This window comes from Ammospiza caudacuta, chromosome 2, assembly GCF_027887145.1.
Source record: "Ammospiza caudacuta isolate bAmmCau1 chromosome 2, bAmmCau1.pri, whole genome shotgun sequence".
Classification (NCBI taxonomy): Eukaryota; Metazoa; Chordata; class Aves; order Passeriformes; family Passerellidae; genus Ammospiza; species Ammospiza caudacuta.
The window spans coordinates 7923775-7937494 of NC_080594.1; the positions used below are offsets into that span (position 1 = coordinate 7923775).

At 36.6% G+C, this 13720-nt stretch overlaps 1 long non-coding RNA gene across 1 annotated transcript in view; it reads left to right on the top strand.

Annotated features, from left to right (window-relative positions):
• The window catches only part of LOC131554923 (uncharacterized), a 63932-nt gene extending 51746 nt beyond the window's left edge, over nucleotides 1-12186 (top strand). Inside the window, exons 2-3 of the long non-coding RNA XR_009274477.1 lie at nucleotides 8501-8631; nucleotides 12051-12186. This is a non-coding gene — a long non-coding RNA (uncharacterized LOC131554923). The remainder of the gene's footprint in view (nucleotides 1-8500; nucleotides 8632-12050) is intronic.
• Nucleotides 12187-13720: the final 1534 nt, after the last annotated feature.

The window sequence follows — 13720 nt, forward strand, 5'->3', positions numbered from 1 at the left end:
CAGGTTTCTTGTGTGATGGTAATCTAATGCTGTTAACAACAGGGAAACAATCTCTGATTCACTGGTTTCTTTCCTAAGGGAGAAAAAATTCAACTTGCTTTAACTCTAGCTTAAATTGTAGTATCTGACAAAACCCACAGATTTTTGTATGCTGTGTACATCTAGTATAGTTAGGTACACCATGAAATAGGAATCAGCAGATATATGGAAAATGGAAAAAGAATTTTTAAAAGCTTACTCTGATAACACCTTCTGATAGAAGTATGCAAATTGTGCTATGACTTCTTTTTATTGTGACAGGAAATGGTTTTCAGGCTGTGTCAGATAATAAAGCATAAAAACAAAAGTAATCCTTTACTGAGTGGATTTATGGTACTTTATTGTTCTGGTAAGGAGAATATCCTTAAAAAAAAAGCAACACACATTTTCAAAAATACGCTATTGATGAAAAAACAGTAGTACAACAATAGGATGCATATTCTTTGAATTTAAATCAGAGACATATGAAATGATGTGTCAGTGCATTCAGAGATCAGACATAACATAAAAAGGGCCAGGATCTATAAACCTCTTTTCATCAGGAGGGTGGGGAGAAAAAATGGTTTAATTTTACCCAGAACTTTGTGCAGAGAGAGTTTGACAAGAGCAGTAAAGGAATTTAAATAGTCAAGAAAAAATGTGGTTTTAGTTGAAGCTGAAATGAGGGAGTTACTGAGTAATATGTGCTTCTCAAATCTCTGTCTTGACTGCATGTTCTGATGTAAAATGAACTTTGGACCAAAATACCACCTTCTTCCCCCACCCCCCCCCCCCTTTTCTTTTTTTACTCCTGTCCTCCTGGAACATAGAAACATAAACATATAAAGCCTTTTTTTAACTTGAGGGAGTCTTTCAGGGTCTCATTTCTAGGTTTATTTTTTTAAAGTGAACATCTAAAAATTTGTGTTAGGACAAAAGGCATTCAATTCAAAATATTTGAGTTCTTCAGTGCAACCTCCTGTTGAATGAGGAAGTATTGCCATATATTTTTTACAGTATATAGATTCAGCTGGCAATACAGTTCCAATTTTAAATAATACAAAAATCTATTAATTTGGTTTTTGTAGTGCTTTATAGTTTATTGTTGGAGTATTTTTTTTAGGGAATGAGGGGTTTTTTTTCCCCTCAAAATTCTCTTCCTCCAAATACGCATTTATAAAGGGCAATCACTGTGTTCTCCCTGAGACAATTCCATGTTCTGTAAGTAAATTTCTGGGCCATTAGACGCCTGACTTGGTCCTTCCAGCTGCCAGGTTTCCAGTTTCCCATTACGGATTCTCTGAGGAGTGGTGCTCCCTGGTCACAGGAGATGGTTGAGTCCCCCAGGGCCGGCTGCAGCTTCAGCGTTCGGGGCTGTGCTCCCGCTCATTTCCCTCGCTGCGATATTTCCTGCCCTTGCCCGTGCCCAGCAGGATTTACATCCTCAGCTGACTGCCGGAACATCTAACCTGGTTTGTATCGAGCCTCGAGCGTTTCGCAGCCTGAGACTGACCAAGTGGATTCCCAAGCATTAAAAAAGTTGGTTGATTGACTGTTTTGGTTTTGTTTGTTTTTTTGGTTTTTTTTTCTTACAAAAGTAACAAATCCCCCAGGTTTTTTACTTAGTAGTTTTCCCAACTTTGTGGTGAAGTGCTATTGCATGTCTGGTTAAAGCCACATATTATAAGCAAGATAAAAAAACCTAACTGATTAACTTGACATTTCACTGACTACTCTCTCTCTCATTTGTACTTCCTTGTGCTGTACAGGCCAAGCTCTACAGCTCAGTGAAAAAAGTGGAATCAGTTGAATTTCTTAAATGAAGAATACAACAGCGAAAAAATAAAATGTTGAAGGATCATTGTTAGTTTATACTGATTTACCTAAGAGAAAAAAAAATCAATTATTTATTTTATAACTGAGAACCCCGAGGAAAAAAATACACAGTGTTTAGATGTCCCCTTTTTAATTTTTTTCCTTATTTTATCATCTCTAGTATATTGAATAGGTCTCTTTTTTTTTTCTCTTCCCTGAAGTGCTCTGATATGTTACAACTTATCAATGTGTAATAGCAGAAATCTTTTGAATATGCAACTCTTCAACAAAGAATTTCTTAATAGTTCTTGGTCTTTTTACAGAATATGTTACAGAGGTTTGGAGTTTGGAATACTCCCTTAATAAGTTCCTCTTTTATAGCCCAGGTTCTTTTTATCTCCTAACATTCTGTGCAACATCACTTGTTTTTAGCAAGATGATTTCATCACTACTTTTACTTACCTGAAATATTTCACAGCTTTCCTCTCTGTTTTGGTTTGTTGTATTCTCTATATTCTCACTTCTATGCATTGTTTTAGAAGGATCATCTCTTTGGATGTCAGCAAATTCAAAACAAACAAAAAACCCAACAAAAAATAAAAGTACCTTTTCAGTTGGAAGACACAACATAAATACAAGCAGACACTTGAGCTACCTTGTATTGAAGGTTTCACACTTGAAAAAAAATAAATCTGGATGATGACTTGGACTGTAAATAAAGACAAAATATAACTTTACCTCAGTGTCAGGCAAGACCTGAAAATAGATAACCTGAAAATCCCTGAGTCATTCCTCAGGAGTTTTCATGGGACTTTTTGGGAAAAGTAGGATGGTTGTTTTTGAGGATTGGTTTGGGATTTTGGTCAGGGAAGGTGTGTAAAAAATCAAGATCAAAAAGATGCAAACCTCATACACAATTAATTTAAATATTAAAACCACTAATTTTCTTTCTGATTCTTATGATTGAAGATTTTGGAATGCTCAGTCTCCAAAAATATGCCAGTAAGAAAATAATTAAAAAACAGCTACTATATACACTAAAGTCTAAGTTAACAGTAAAATAATATAGGGGTGATGAGTACTACTATAGGACTGTAGCAGTGGTCTCACAACATTTTTGATCATATTCCTCTATCAGTAAAATATCTTTAAACATACACCCTGGTTGCATATATATATATTTTCTTAGTTATTTATATATTATACGTGTATCTAATAGCAATAATTATGTATATTATAAGCACAACTCAAAAACAGAAGTTTAAAAGACACGAGGTAAAGATTAAGGATATATTAATGATTCTATTAACAGTGCAAAAAAACTAATTGAAAAATATTTAATAATCAGTATTGTAAACAATATGGCTTAATATGCTTAATTATTTTTTTGAATTCTGGTGTAACATCTTGCTGGAGCAATTTGAAACTCTGTTTCTAAATTTTGATATTTTTTAATGACTGCCATAGCTGAGAAAAGATAGCTCAGAAATGCATGGATGCATCATTTTTCCATGCTTGCTAAATAATGACACTCATTTTTCAATCTCATTCAAAAATTAATCAAGTTCATTATAAATTTCATCTAGTAAATGTTTATCCACCACAATGTAATTCAGTTTTTTTGCAATTTATTTGAAAGGTACTGCATTTTCATATTTTTAACAAATGGCTTCAAGACCTTTTGACACTTTTCTCTTTGAGAAACTTTAAACTTGTAGAAAATTGTTTCCAGCTTTTTTATGTATACAGATATGAGAATTTTCATAAACGACGCACTCTTTTCAGCAATAAAATCCCTTAACAATGGAATTATTTCCAAACTTCACTTGTCAAAATGCTCTCTCCATAGCATGAAGTTTTTTGGAAAAGCAGTTAATTTTTCACTCATTGTTAAGGCATCACCTTTACCTTGAAGGTACACATTAAGTCTGGTTTTTGTTTTTTTTTTTTTATATCTGCCATGTAGCAATCTGCTGATAACCACTTGTCAGCACAGAAAAGCTCAGCAAATGCAGAACACTTGTCCTTTTTAGAAGAAAAAATGAATAACTTATCTTTAATTTTGACAACTCTTTTAAGCACTTTGATGTGAGATGACAGGCAAACCAATGTATGGTGCAAAAGATTTTCATGGTCACTCCCCACCTCAATACAAATATTGTAAAGTTTGTGTTATTTACATCTCTTGCTAAAATTCACCACACTGGTGGCATACTGTAGAATTTTGTGCATTTCTGGCTATTATTTGTTTGCTGCAGCAATTTCTCTATAAATTATGTGGTGAGTGAATTCTATGAGAGGTGGTCTTTTTGTAACCTTACTCTGGGAACTTTTTTTATTTTAGTAGTAGCAGCCATTCCATCAGTGGTTTCATTTGCAAAGTTTTTTCCATAGAACATTATTTTTGTTGAAGAAGTCACCATGAAGAATATATTTTACTCTCTTTAGTGCCTCAAGAAGCAGTGGCTCTTAATGTACTTCAATACTGAAACAGCATCTAGTAAATACTATAAACTGAGATGTGTTAGAAACTAGCAATTTCAGCCAATTGTATAGCAAACTTATAAAAATCAGCAATATTTTGCAGTATTTTCACCAGTATATGCTGAAAAAAGAGAATGCTTCATAGTTTGTTGCCATATTATTTTCTTTGTATTTCAGCCATTTCCATCATGCAAGATTTTTGCCTTTTGCTCTTAAGAAGAGGCCTCTGAACATTTATTATTAAATTTAGGCAAGACCAGGGTTAAAATCACATGACTACAGACTTCGTTGATTACATCATTGTTGCCTTCTAGAATGATTGAGAAAAATCTTGTCAGTTACTAGGAGTAGGAGAACTGTCACCTCTGCCATTTCCTTGTCATCACATTAACGTTATTTTCATTGTGAGAAGCGTGTCCATTTTGTGAGAGTTGGTTTAGTTTAAGCAAGAAAATAGAGTCTGAAAATCTGCTTAAACAAGGGCGTGTGAACTGCAACGTGTCACAGTGTGCTGAGAGCGAGCTAACAACTGAGGGCACCATTGTTAATTAACATTTTCCCTAGTTCAAGTTCCAAATTGGAAAGCCTGTTGGATCCTGTGGGGACAGAAAAAGGGTGAATTGTTAAAAATAGCAATAAGCAGATTACCGCTATGTTTTTTTCCATTTATTTGGCTCTGGTTTTGGGCTGCAAGGCTGACCTTGAGTCATGACTTTCCAAACTTGCTTCCTTACTTAGGAAGGATTAGTAAAATATGAATATATGGATGTGAAAGTGCATATATATATGTATATATATATATATATATATATATATATACATATATATATGTATGTGTGTGTGTATATGCAACATATCTTTTAAAATAGATAAATATATAAAATTATATAATTACATATATTTACATATAATTATACAAAAATATAAGATATAATTATGTATCTTATATTTGTATATTATATTTATATAATTATATATAAATATATAAAAATATATAAATATATATAATTCATATATATAATTATATATCACTATATATATTATTTAATATCTATAATAATATGTAAAATTTTATATGTATAATTATATCTTTAATTTTATATATAAAATTTTATATGTATAATTATATCTATAATTTTATATATAAAATTATCTATAATTTTTATATATAAAGTATATATAACTATATACACTATATAAAAACATATATATGCAGTACATAAATATATATGTACACACTTGCGTGTGCACATAAGAAACTTTCTTATGTGTGTGTATATATTGCTCTACTTTTATGTATTTATGTATGCATGCATAGAGAGATGGCGGGAATGGAAGCATTCATAAAATACCTCTTTCAGAGACTTGTGGTTTTTAAGAAAATCAGACACCTTGAGACTCGTGATAAAATGGTGATAGTTGTCAAGAGTATGTTTTGTTTCTTTACATGTGAGAGTACAAAGATTTTTTTTTCTTTATGTGGAATGTGAGGAGATCCCTAATGGATGATGTCTAACGCAGTTATAAATGCTCTGAGCTTGCTGTGAGTCGTGGTTCTGGCAGCCCCTGTGCCTGTGCAGAGCCCCAGGAGCAGTCTCCCTGTGCTAGAGGGTTTAGGTGCCCTGTTGGATGCACAGGACACCTCATGCTCTCCAAAGCTCTCTCCAGATGGGCCTGATGTGACATTTACAAGCATCAATCTCTTAAGGATGGTGGGTCTGGTTTTAAAAGCAGCTTCAGAAGACTCCATCAGGTCTGTCTGAGCACAGAGCTGCTTACAGCAGGTCAGCACAGAATTTAGGATCTAAAATTCATTCACAGTTGATTGTAAAAACACTGTAAAAACTGCCACAGTTGTTCAGTGTGCAGTGATATGGACTTCTTTTAGTACTTCGCCCTTTATCTAGTAACACAGAAATATTATGAACTGTATCTTTCTTAAGGTTATCTATGCAGCTGTAAGGTTTGGATTTGAATGCTTTAAGGTCATTGCTTATAGCTGAGGATGTTCTTGTTAGTAGGAGAAAAATTTGTTTGGGCTGTTAACAAATTCCAGATATAATGGTTTTAGAAAGGCCAATAGTCTATTGGAATTCTAAGAAGAAACAGAGAGCTGAGATTCTTTAGTCTGGAGAGCACTCAGAGGGATCTTAGCAATGTGGGTAAATATCTGACAGTAGTGAACTGATATGAGGGAGAGATTGTCTTCCCACTGACTCCCAGTGACAGAACAGGAGGTAATTGACATAATTTAAAACACATGAAATTCCATCTGAGCACAGAAAAACTACAAATGGGAGGTTGGTCAGACATTGCCTAGAGAGGTGGTGGAGTGTCCACCCTTGAGGATATTCAGAACTCAGCTGCCTGTTATGCTGGACACCCTGATCTATCTGACCCTGCTTGAGCAAAGGACTTTTGTCCTTAATGATTTCAAAAGGTCCCTTCCAACCTAAGTGATTCTGTAAATTATTCCTCTCTGCCCCAGGCAAAATGTTAGAAGGCTGTCAGATATTAAAATATTAGGTGATGAAACACTGTAACCTCTCTCTGAAAGAAAATAAAAATCACTAGGAGTAAGAAATGAAGAAATGCTGAATTTTCATATTGCTGTTGTGGGGCTCCACTATCCCAGATGGTCACCTGCAGTGTAATTTTTTGGCAATCACTGGTAATGCACTAATACTTGTGTGCCATAAACTTTTGTGCATTTAAAGGTAAGTTAATCACACTTAAGCTATCCTGCTACACCAAATGAAGGAGAACAAGTCCTGAAGAATCTTTGTCAGAACATGGTGACACAATTTCTATTCATTGCTTCAGTCTGGAGGGCTGACACATGCTGATTTCTTTAGGGAAAAAGATATATCAGGAAACAGAGTGATAAATGTGGGCATTGAGATGTAAAAGGGTATTTTTTCAGACAATATCACCATTTCACCTTTTGAGATAGTTTGCAACCCTTTTTTATCAACATGAATAATACATTGCAGTGATGAATTTCTCCTAGACCGATTCATATTAGAAGAAACATTGTGGTGAGAGCAGATGCTGTAGTCATGATGGCACATTGAGAAATTGTCCATCAGATGGCATGGTAACAAACAGCTTTTGCAAACAATCCAAAATATATCTACAAAACAAAAACCATCCCACAGCCCACCTGCTCAACAGAAAATTCAGGGAAAACCTTTCAATATATCTTTTTAGAGATACCCTCCTAGGAAGATGTTGATGAACTGGGGGAAGTCTGCAACAGATTGTTTCATGGAGGAGGAAGATATAAATATTGGTTGTTTCAGCACTCCCAGAAGTGGAGTTATCCCAGCTTGCAAAACAATTCAGTCCTGATTACTTAGCAGGCTTTAAAAATGTTCTAAAATACGTCTGTCATAGCTACTGATAAGGAAACTATCAAGGATCATGTTTTGTTATCCTGAATCTTTTCCCTAACCCAGAATTTCCCTTAAACTTTTATTTACGAGTTCCTTTTTCAAGGGACCTGATGCAATGCAGCATAAGTTTCTCTCACCTGTATTATTTGGTGTAATCACTAATTTGGTCTGAAAGCTACTGTTTTGTTTTGCTGATGAGTTGTTGTAAGGGGGGGGGAAATGCTTTGGGATGGTGGAAATGTGGGTAACAAAAAGAGCACAATCAATAAAAATTGTAAGTGTGTGGGAAGTGAGAAGCACTCAAATAAAAAGAATTGAAGCAAAAAATAAAACCTACTTCTCTCAAAGTATACAGGCATGGAAACTCAGGGAAAAAGGAAGGGGCAACATACTGAGGCATCAAAGGGCTGGAAAATAAATGTCAAGGCAGAAGAAAATTCAAATAAAAAAAACCCTGCAAACAACACCCTTGCAGAATTGTAAGCTTACCAGAAGGCAGATATTTTAACAACAACAAAAAAGAGCATCAAACCCAAGGAGCCAAAGGAGTGTGTGCTGACACACACTGTAATGCTGGTGGGTCTGAGAGGTACATGTGCCTCTCCTGACCTCCAGCAACACCCTCACCTTCATTCCTTGAAGTCTGCCTCATTGTGTTAGGAATAAAAGTAGTCTGAAGGAAGGCTGGAAAAAAATAGACATACACTGTGAGATTTTACTTATTTATGCCAGCAAAGCAGCAAAAAAATGATATTGCAGCTTGAATAACAACTCTACCTTTCATGCAGGTTTAGTAACACGTTCATCTGTTGGAATACAATGCAGAACCATTGCAATATCTGAGCACTGTCACAACCTTGAATCAGCCAGAAAGCTCTATAGCACCTGAACCATCTCTTACAAATGAATATTTCTTGAGGTAATGTTTCTTGGGGGAGGCTATGAGTTTTATTTTAGAACAAAGAGAAACTTTCTCATGCTCTAAATAAGAGCTTTGCTGGTGTGAGATTTTACTTTAGATTAAAAAATGCATTCATGAGGAACTTTAAAGGCAGCACATCAGCATTTGCCACATGGATGAACTCATGAGAATCATTTGCAAATATAGATCAGATAATATTTAATGTGTGTCTTCAGAACTCCCTTGCTCTGCCTCTCACTTTATCTCCTCACTTTCCCCTAAGATTCCTTTTTGTCCCCGTTTTGCCCCCGTTTTGCCCCCGTTTTGCCCCCGTTTTGCCCCCGTTTTGCCCCCGTTTTGCCCCCGTTTTGCCCCCGTTTTGCCCCCTTTTTGCCCCCTTTTTGCCCCCTTACTCATGCAAGGTTCAGGGATTTATCGTGTTCCAGGTTTCAGCTGCAGACAGGTGCCAACACAAGTAAGTAAAGCACCATTTTCAATTCAACTCTGCCAGCAGCTTTATGAAAGCGTTGTGAAGCTTTTTGCTTCGAATGGAAAGCACTGAACCCAGCCATGTATTTCAGAGGGGAAAGTACATTTCAATCTTGGTTCTGGCTGGGATGGAGTTAACTTTCCCTATAGCAGCACTCATGGTGCTGTGCTTTGCTTTGGCAGCTGGAAATGTGTTGGTAACGCATCAATGTTTGGTGCTGTTGGTCATTATTATGACATTTGTCTTCCAGAGCAACCACAAGAATTTCCAAAGCCCAACTTCCTTGGAAGTGGCTGGGTATAGCTGGTGGTTGGATGTAGAGAATAAATACCTGTAACTGGGGACCTGCAACTGAATTGGTATCAAATTGGAATGGGACTTCTGAGTCAGGATGTTATCTTTATTTAAACCAAATTTAAAATTTGGGATACGTCATATTTCTATCCTACCTCCTGAACCTGAAACAAATTGCATGGGGAAACAAGGTCGACTGGTTAGCACAGAGATTCAATTCTTATATTTAATGTTTATGTGTGTACTTATATATGTATGTGTGTGCAGATACATGGGCTTAATGCACACATTAAAAAGGCATTAAAGAAAAATAGGAGAAATCCAAACCAGTAACAATAAAATCTTACACTCTCTTCATACTTTCCTACATTATTATGGCTTCATTTAGCAAATGGGAGAAAATGCTGAAGTTATTAGATTTGTTTAAGCAAATAATCCTCAATAAAATAGTACATTTGCAAAAGGCTTTCTTAAATTTAAAAGTTTAGGAATCAGATATGCGTCTTCATTTGAAATACATAGTTTGCATTAATGTATTTCGTTTGGCTAAATCTCAAAGCGGATTTGAGCCAGGCTTGTGATTACAAAAGCATCCAACTGATAATCTTTTATTTATCTATTGATGTTTCCATGATAACTGATCTAAAGTTTATAGAATGCAACTGAACTGGGAATTGGTTTAACCTATCTGTATGCCTTGGTATGGTAAATGGACAGGTTAGCAGTTGTGTCAGGTCTCCTATATTCCTTAAATATATGATTTGTCCTTTAATTGCCTGCAAATAAGAGCTGTGAGGATCTGTGAGGCCTTGGAGGAGGATCTCTCATGAACATTTTGTAATAGGTATGTTCTGTGGAAGCTCACATTATACAAGGCTCAGAGTCAGTGTTTTAAGAATTTTGCTTCAAAAAGAAAATAGATCCCATTGAAATTTCATTGTACTCTTAAAAAAAAAAAGTGCCATTTCCTATGGTTGAAATTACTTTTTCTTTAGTAGCATGTTGTCTTTGTGGTGTCAAGTCAAATTAAGGATTTTTTAACATTTATCTTGAGTTTTAAAGAACTTCTGATTTAATCTGTTTTCTGATTTCTGTTGTGTGTTGGTTTGCAGCTTCTTCAGTCAAATATATAGATTCCCTTCTCTCCATGGTAGCAAAAGTTACTTACAGAAAAAAAATATATATGTGTGTCTCTGCATTTTGAATATTTTAAATTTCAGGATCATCAGAGGATAAAATCCTTAGATGTTCTTCTATATCATGTTGTTTTGTTGTTTCATTTTTTTTTTGGTTTTTTTTGGGGTGTTTTGGTTTTAGTTTTTGGTTTTGTTTTTTATTTTAATTCTATGTCAAGTATTCAGTGGCAAACAAATTCAGAACTAGCACCAACCACAGCTAATAGGGGAATTCTTGTTGCCAATAGTAAATTCCATTTTATACCAACTGAGTGCCCTTCTGGATATGCTCTATGGATGGAGCAAAACTGTAAGTGGAAGGCTTCAGGTGCTGGAGTGGTTGGTATGGAAAGAATTATAAAAGACCTCTCAATTCAGCTATTTGTGCTGCCCTCAGTAAAAGTGATCAGAAAAACAATCTCAGAAGAAATTGAGTAGGGTTTTGTTTTAGTTTGTTTTAGTTTGCTTTTTTTCTGACAGGAAAACAGAAATTATTCTCCTAAATATGCAGCAATGCAAGCCACAAAACAGCAAATGAAATAAAACCATGAGTGAACTGCAGACACAACATTCTGCAGGACAAATTATGTCTCAAATATAAATTAAATCAATTTAATGCACAATTTATTAGGGTTGTCACGGATGGCCTGCTCTAAGTCAGGGCCTAGGTGAATTGAGTTGTTCACCTAATGCAGTATTTTGTGGTCCTTTAGAGTAGAAATGAATTTCCATAGCAAAAAAAAAAAAAATAGGATAGGTTAGAGAGAAAAGGGAGAAAAATATGTAACTTGAGAAGGGCATTTTTACTTTGGAAACTGCAGATTAGTTGCCTATAGATAAACAACTTGCTGAAATACTGATGGTAAACATTATTCACAGCTTGCAAATGTGGCTGTTGTAGCAAACCTGTTTTCTAAAAAGACCATCTACTATATTCAGAAAACCTCCAAGATTTGTTGTTTGAAATTATTTTTAATTAATTCCTGTTTAATCCCTTCAAGTAGCAGAATTCAAAATTATTACACAAAAGAAACAGAGGTTTGAGCTGTCTTGAACCACAAATCAATGTAATTTACTATATACCATCATGCTTTTGCCACAACAGAAACAATTCTCTAAAGATTACATACAGCACTGATTTTGCATTTGGTTTATGTCATAGCTAAAGTGAGTTTTACTGGCATCATTCCACTCTTTATCCATTTCATATGGACCCCTCCAGGCCCAGAATTAGGTGTGGCAGGGAGCCTCGCCACTCTAGAGTGTCCCAGTAATGGCCCACAATATTTATCACTGTATATAAGCACCAAAACAAAGCTGGCACAGACATTGCAATAAATTTAAAAATAACTGCTATGCCAGTAATCATATGCTGGAAAAATTATACTAAACTTACTCTCATCTTTTTAAAGTTCTAAAAAGCATGCAAAAGTAATAGAGGGCAAATAGAGAATGATAAAAGTGTCTTTTGATTTCAGATTCAGATTCTCAATCGGCCAGTGCAGCTTTGGTTCCTGCACCCAGCAGCAGTTTTTTATCCCAGGGTGTGTACATAAAAGACTTCAGTTTCCAAGATTGACTTCACTCTCCTGAGCACTCAAATCTAGCAAGAAAGGGTTTATTCAAGGTAAACAAAAAAAGCACTTGACTGAAACTAAAAACTGGAATCTAACTCTTTCTGTTCTTTATTCTCAATTCATTCCTTGGGAAGGTAAGTGCCTCCGTGTGTTGAGTGGTTTGGTTTTTGTTGATTTTTTTTTTCCTTGCTGCTGCCCTACTTCACTTGTTGTATTTCATGATTAGAAGCTATTGAGGCAGCCACCAGGACCTGCTGTCATCTGCTGGCAACCTAGGGCATAATACTGAAGCAAAACTTGTTGTTTTGCTGAATTACTTTCATTTGTCCTTAGAAAAGCCAGTCGATTACATCCATGCTTCTTCAGGTAGCCCTCTGTGCTGTGTTTAATGCTATTGACCGCTATTGCATCCATCTTCCCTCTGCCAGGCCTCCTCCCAGCCTGGATGTGGTTATTGTGTTGTGACCTGTGGTCCTGACCACGGCTGACTGTCAGCACAGAGAATGGCAAATTCTGTTCAGTATGGTTCATGTCTTGGTTTTTGTTCAGCTCTGGGCCTGTGTGGCAAAGGCTCTGACACCAGGCTGTCCTCCAGAGCCACCTCAGAGGGTAGATCGTGTCTGGTGAGATCTGGAGGGCCATGGGGATGTGCAGTGGCTTCCCTTTCTGACCAAACCATTCCCTCAGCCATGATCAAGGACAGCCAGGCTGGGCTGGGGGTATTAATGGAGGTCAGGCACAGCCTGGCACCCTCAAGGCACCTCCAAGGTCTCAGATCCTCCTGGGAATGGGAGCAAGGAGATGTTTGCTTGTTAAGGTCAGGTCCTGGCAAGTATTCTGATTTAGTTCTCTTCCAGGCACCTGCTTGCCTTTTATTTTCCATCTTCACTCTGCCAGGCCTCCTCCCAGCCTGAATGTGGTTAAGCCACGTTGTGTTGTGACCTGTGGTCCTGACCATGGCTGACTGCCAGCACAGAGAATGGCAAATCCTGTTCAGTATAGTTCATATCTTGGTTTTATGTAGTGCCCTCCCTCCCTAACCAAACCATTCCCTCAGCCATGATCAAGGACAGCCAGGCTGGGCTGGGGGTATTAATGGGGGTCAGGCACAGCCTGGCACCCTCAAGGTCTCGGATCCTCCTAGGAACAGGCTCAAGGAGATGTTTGCTTGTTAAGGCCTGCTTGCCTTTTATTGAGAGGCTTTCTTACTGGTTTGGGAACTGGTGGATATGTTTGAGGAAGGAATTCAGAGTTGAGGAGCTCATCCTGCGCTCGGGGTGGAGCTGCAGATGGAGCTGCAGGTTGGGCCGAGAGGGCTGTGAACTGCTGCTGACACTTTGTGCAACAAAGGACACAGGGATTTGTGGCACAGACAGGTGAGGGACACTGAGACACACAGCAGGAAAGGATGGCTCCAGATTATCCCATATTTAGACTGTGAAGATATAAAAGCCCAAGGATTGCTTTGTTCTTGGTCCTCCTCAGAGACACCAACTCGTGCTGTTCTTCATTCATTCACTTATTTATGTATTTGTTGATTGATTTTTTTTTTGCACCAACAGTAAATTATT